Source organism: Salmo salar, chromosome 07 (genome assembly GCF_965601325.2).
Source record: "Salmo salar chromosome 07, fSalSal1, whole genome shotgun sequence".
Taxonomy (NCBI): Eukaryota; Metazoa; Chordata; class Actinopteri; order Salmoniformes; family Salmonidae; genus Salmo; species Salmo salar.
In genome coordinates this window covers 54,869,467-54,875,937 of record NC_138297.1, presented here as the reverse complement: position 1 = coordinate 54,875,937, position 6,471 = coordinate 54,869,467, and positions in this window count along the sequence as shown.

The window sequence follows — 6,471 nt, the reverse complement described above, 5'->3', positions numbered from 1 at the left end:
GAAGGGTACCACATGAGGGAGGAGGATGTCTTCCCTGTAACGCACAGAGTTGAGATTGCCTGCAATGACAACAAGCTCAGTCCGATGATGCTGTGACACACCGCCCCAGACCATGACGGACCCTCCACCTCCAAATCGATCCCGCTCCAGAGTACAAGCCTCGGTGTAACGCTCATTCCTTCGACGATAAACGCGAATCCGACCATCACCCCTGGTGATAGAAAACCGTGACTCATTATTGAAGAACACTTTTTGCCAGTCCTGTCTGGTCCAGCGACGGTGGGTTTGTGCCCATAGGCGACATTGTTGCCGGTGATGTCTGGTGAGGACCTGCCTTACAACAGGCCTATAAGCCCTCAGTCCAGCCTCTCTCAGTCTATTGTGGACAGTCTGAGCACTGATGGAGGGATTTTGCTTTCCTAGTGTAACTCGTGCAGTTGTTGTTGCCCCACAGGTGTGATGTTCGGATGTACCGATCCTGTGCAGGTGTTGTTACATGTGGTCTGCCACTGCGAGGACGATCAGCTGTCCGTCCTGTCTCCCTGTAGCGCTGTCTTAGGCATCTCACAGTTCGGACATCGCAATTTATTGCCCTGGCAACATCCTCATGCCTATTTGCAGCATGCCTAAGACACGTTCACGTAGATGAGCAGGGACCATGGGCATCTTTCTTTTGGTGTTTTTCAGAGTCAGTAGAAAGGCCTCTTTAGTGTCCTAAGTTTTCATAACTGTGACCTTAATTGCATACCGTCTGTAAGCTGTTAGTGTCTTAACGGCCATTCCACAGGTGCATGTTCATTAATTGTTTATGGTTCATTGAACAAGCATGGGAAACAGTGTTTAAACCCTTTACAATGAAGATCTGTGAAGTTATTTGCATTTTTACAAATTATCTTTGAAAGTCAGGGTCCTGAAAAAGGGACGTTTCTTTTTTTGCTGAGTTTACATAAACTATAATACCCATTTTATCTGTCATTAATATGGTGGGATATCTGTTATGTCGTCCTCCCTGAATCCACTATAGAGGTTAAAACCAGTCCACTCCCTCACATCTGGCCAGTCCAGGGTATTTCAGGCAGTGAAACTGTTCAACTGGTAGCTGTGGGGAGTAAAACTGAGATTTACATAGACAGGGCTGGGTGGTTCTGCTTGTTCCAGAATAGAGCAGCACTGTCACCAGATGTTCACTCTGTTCCCAGAGGGTTGGAGGTAGAGAAGACTCTATGACTATCGTGAAGATGTGATACTTTTAATGTTATGTGGACAACTTTTCAAACAAATGTAGCTTAATGCAGGTGTGATCATCACATTGGTAAGAGTCCAAGATATAAATCAAATATTCAATAGTATTAGCTGTCTGTAAAAGTCTAGAAGTCAACTGGGTCAAAAACTGAACAAGGACTATGATCTACTACATGTTGCTAGACCTCACCTGTTAATCTGTGAAAATGTTCTTATTATCTTGTGTTAAGGAGGGAAAGTTATGCTTACATGGAGAAAATCGGATGTCTCTTAAACGAAAATGGATGGCCCTCCCTGAACGTTTGAAAATTAAACAAGTGATCCTCCCCTTTACCCAAAAGAATAATTAAAACATAAAGTGGATAGCAGGGAACATGCCTACCGTTTACCCTCATTTCTTGAACAGACCAGAGCTTTAGATATGCAGTTTTATAAAGTGGTCTTCGCCCTGTAAGCATCAGACCTCCATGGCAATGCAGGAATGTTGATAATGCACAGGGCTGAAGGCCAGAAGGTTGTGGACAAGAGTAGGGGTGGAAAGATCTCCTTTATAATAAAAGCATTGCATGGTATTTGCGGGTCAGAGAAAAAACTCCCTTTTAAAAAACATTCATGCAATTCTACATCATTTTACATATTAGCAGAATGATTTTTTAAAACCATACAAATGACCTAAATTACAGGCTATAAATGGACAGAGAGATATTCTTATGTGTGCATCTTATCATGTTTCTCTATGCCAAATCACATCTTGTTTGCAACAAAACTGTCCCTGTAATGCAAATAATTCAATGTTATATGTAATTAGAAATCTGAGCACGGTACATTCAAAAGTTAGCCTTTCCATCCCAGACTGAGTAGGCCTTCCGACACAGTAAAATGTAAGCTTTAACTGCTGGCTACTATTCTTCCATGGCTTAACTCAATGAAGGAAGGTTACAAGTGTTTCCCTAAAAGCTGTCTGAGTTTAAACATCTTCTAATGTACAGATGTCACGTCCTGACCAGTAGAGGGTGTAGTTGGGTCAGGACGTGGCAGAAGGGAGTGAGTGTTTTATTGTTTCATTTAATTTTGGCCGTGTGACTTCCAATCAAGCACAGCTGTAGAGGGTTGTGGTTGATTGGGAGTCACACATAAGTTGCCTACGTTTCCGTTGTGTGGGGTGGGTAATTGTGCTTGTCAATGTGGTTGCACCTGACAGGACTGTGTTGGCTGTCAGTTTTTGTTGTTTTTGTAAATGCATAGTGTTCGTGACATTAAATATGACGAACCCTAACTCCGCCGCATTTTGGTCCACTTCTTCCATAGACAGCCGTTACACAATTACCCACCAAACCAGGACCAAGCGGCGGAAGAGGAAGGAGCAGCAGGACTACTGCGTTATGGACAAATGGACGTGGGAACAGATCCTGGACGGAGAGGGACCATGGACTCAGGCTGGGGATTATCGCCTCCCGCAGTGGGAGATTGAAGCGGCGAGAGCTGTGAGGCGATACTACGAGGAGAGAGAGCGCAACGAGCGCGAGAGGCAGCCCCAAGAATTTTTTTTGGGGGGGCACACGGGACAGTCGGTGGAGCTGAGGTCGGAACCAGAGTCAGTCGGGATGACATTGGAGGTGAGCGAGGGTTATGAGACAGAGACTGTGACGGGGTTAATGGGAAAATTAGGAGAGAGAGAGATGAGAGAGCTGCTAGTGTGGTGCATAAAGTACGGCATTCGCCCTAATGAGCGTGTCGTGGGTATGATGTCACCTGAGGCAGCTCTCCATACTTGTCCTGAGGTGCGTGCTGGTTGTCTGGTAAAGACTGTGCCTGCGCCCAGAAACAGGCCTCCTGCATGTCTTCCCAGCCCTGCACATCCTGTACCTACGCCCAGAACCAAGCCTCCTGCATGTCTTCCCATCCTGGTCAAGCCCGTGCCTCCTCCACGGACCAGTCCTCCAGTGGGTCTCCCTATCCTGGTCAAGCCCGTGTCTCCTCCACGGACCAGTCCTCCAGTGGGTCTCCCTATCCTGGTCAAACCCGTGTCTCCTCCACAGACCAGTCCTCCAGTGGGTCTCCCAATCCTGGTCAAGCCCGTGTCTCCTCAACGGACCAGTCCTCCAGTGGATCTCCCTATCCTGGTCAAGCCCGTGTCTCCTCCACGGACCGGTCCTCCAGTGGGTCTCTCCACCCTGGTCTCTCCTGTGCCACCTCCTCAAACCAGGCCTCCAGCGGGCCTTCCCAGACTGGTGAGTCCAGGGCCTGCGCCCAGAGCCAGGCCTCCGTTATGTCTCCCCAGCCTGGTGAATCCTGAGTCGGAGCTGCCCGCCAGTCAACAGTGGCCGGACTGCCCTGTTCTGCCAGAGTGGCCGGACTGCCCTGTTCTGCCAGAGTGGCCGGACTGCCCTGTTCTGCCAGAGTGGCCGGACTGCCCTGTTCTGCCAGAGTGGCCGGACTGCCCTGTTCTGCCAGAGTGGCCGGACTGCCCTGTTCTGCCAGAGTGGCCGGACTGCCCTGTTCTGCCAGAGTGGCCGGACTGCCCGGATCTGCCAGGGTGCCCGGCCTGTCAGGATCAGCCCGAGTGGTCCTCCTGCCTTCCGGCCCAGCCCGAGTGGCCCGCATGCCTTCCGGCCCAGCCCGAGTGGCCCGCATGCCTTCCGGCCCAGCCCGAGTGGCCCGCATGCCTTCCGGCCCAGCCCGAGTGGCCCGCATGCCCTCCGGCCCAGCCCGAGTGGCCCGCCTGCCCTCCGGCCCAGCCCGAGTGGCCCTCCTGCCCTCCGGCCCAGCCCGAGTGGCCCTCCTGCCCTCCGGCCCAGCCCGAGTGGCCCTCCTGCCCTCCGGCCCAGCCCGAGTGGCCCGCATGCCCTCCGGCCCAGCCCGAGTGGCCCGCATGCCTTCCGGCCCAGCCCGAGTGGCCCGCATGCCTTCCGGCCCAGCCCGAGTGGCCCGCATGCCTTCCGGCCCAGCCCGAGTGGCCCGCATGCCTTCCGGCCCAGCCAGAGTGGCCCGCATGCCTTCCGACCCAGCCAGAGTGGTCCGTCTGCCAGGGTCAGCCCGAGTGGCCCGCATGCCTTCCGGCCCAGCCCGAGTGGCCCGCATGCCTTCCGGCCCAGCCCGAGTGGCCCGCATGCCTTCCGGCCCAGCCCGAGTGGCCCTCCTGCCCTCCGGCCCAGCCCGAGTGGCCCTCCTGCCCTCCGGCCCAGCCCGAGTGGCCCTCCTGCCCTCCGGCCCAGCCCGAGTGGCCCTCCTGCCCTCCGGCCCAGCCCGAGTGGCCCGCATGCCCTCCGGCCCAGCCCGAGTGGCCCGCATGCCTTCCGGCCCAGCCCGAGTGGCCCGCATGCCTTCCGGCCCAGCCCGAGTGGCCCGCATGCCTTCCGACCCAGCCAGAGTGGTCCGTCTGCCAGGGTCAGCCCGAGTGGCCCGTCTGCTCGGCGCAGCGATCGGCGCCAACAGAGTGGGCGACGCCGAAGGTGGAGCGAGGTCCACGTCCTGCACCTGAGCCACCTCCAGGATAGGTGGGTTGGGGAGGGAGGGTGTAGCACAGTGCCGTCGGTGACAGCAGCCACCCTCCCTTCCCTCCCTTATTGTTTAGGTGTTCCTTTTTTGTTGGGGATTTTTTTTTTTTTTCCTTTTTTTAGGTGCATCCCGGGGTCTGCACCTTGAGGGGGGGGGTACTGTCACGTCCTGACCAGTAGAGGGTGTAGTTGGGTCAGGATGTGGCAGAAGGGAGTGAGTGTTTTATTGTTTCATTTAATTTTGGCCGTGTGACTTCCAATCAAGCACAGCTGTAGAGGGTTGTGGTTGATTGGGAGTCACACATAAGTTGCCTACGTTTCCGTTGTGTGGGGTGGGTAATTGTGCTTGTCAATGTGGTTGCACCTGACAGGACTGTGTTGGCTGTCAGTTTTTGTTGTTTTTGTAAATGCATAGTGTTCGTGACATTAAATATGACGAACCCTAACTCCGCCGCATTTTGGTCCACTTCTTCCATAGACAGCCGTTACAACAGAATGTTAATAGTTTAATCAATTGATAGTGACAGAATTGGATTACTTCCCAAGCAGTCAATTTCTCAGCTTGTTTCTAGCATAAAGCATCGCTGACCAAAGAGCTGTCATAGATCACTTTATAGATGTTTTATTTTCATCAAAACTTAAACTAACAATTGGTAGGCCTGTGCTTTTTGCCATTTACTTTAATAAAAGGTAGGCATATGGAATACCCTCTCATGCCCCCTCAATTCCAGTCTGGGTCTTAACTTAATAGCTCTTCACTGACATGAGGTAGACAACACTCTTAGAAACAATATGCTATCTAGAACCTGTAAAGGGTTCTTCGGCTGTCCCCATAGGATAACCTTTTGAAGAACCCTTTTTGGTTCTAGGTAGAACCCTTTTGTAAACTCATTTCCACAGAAGGTTCTACATGAAACCAAAAAGGGTTATCCTATGGGTATAGCAGAATAACCCTTTTGGGAGAAATAAATTCTAAGATTGTAGGCTATTTTAAAGTGTGCATGGTGGGTTGAGGAATTGACTGACAAATCTATGGATATTGCAGCCTGTAGCCTAATTTCGCTGGTCAAACGGATAGCTCTACCTCTTATTTATTAAATAGGAAGAAATAGGCATCAACACAAAGCCCTCTTGTTGTTAGTGAAGACTTACTAAAATGAAGACATTGAAATGAATTACGCCTACTTGAATTTGCCCTACTTTCAGCACCATGAGCTGTCTGACTAATTGTGTCGCGGCTGCTGCTTCAAGTTTCAGCACAATGTAAATGTCTTGAATGTGGACTATTGTGAGGTCAATAACTCTTATGAATAGCCTACATCATGGGCAAGAAACATGTTTTTTAATAAAATCAAAGTTAACTTCCAGTCCTCCTTCTCATCTTTGCGCTGTCTTTCTCAAACTGAACAGAACATAGGCTATAGGCTAGTCTGCACGCAATATAATATTTTACTGGGTGACTTTCACTTTTACTTATTTCTTTTTTGACCCGCCTGGTCAGAGGCAGTAGGATGACAAGAGATGTTCTTTTGATAAGTGTGTGAATTGGAGTACTTTTTGTGTCAGGGAAAATGACATTATTTTCTTTAGGAATGTAGTGAAGTAAGTTGCCATAAATATAAATAGTAAAGTAAAGTACAGATACCAAAAAAACTGAAGTAGTACTTTAAAGTATTTTTACTTAAGTACTTTATACCACTGACCAGGCTTTCAGAAGAACCCTTTGACTCTC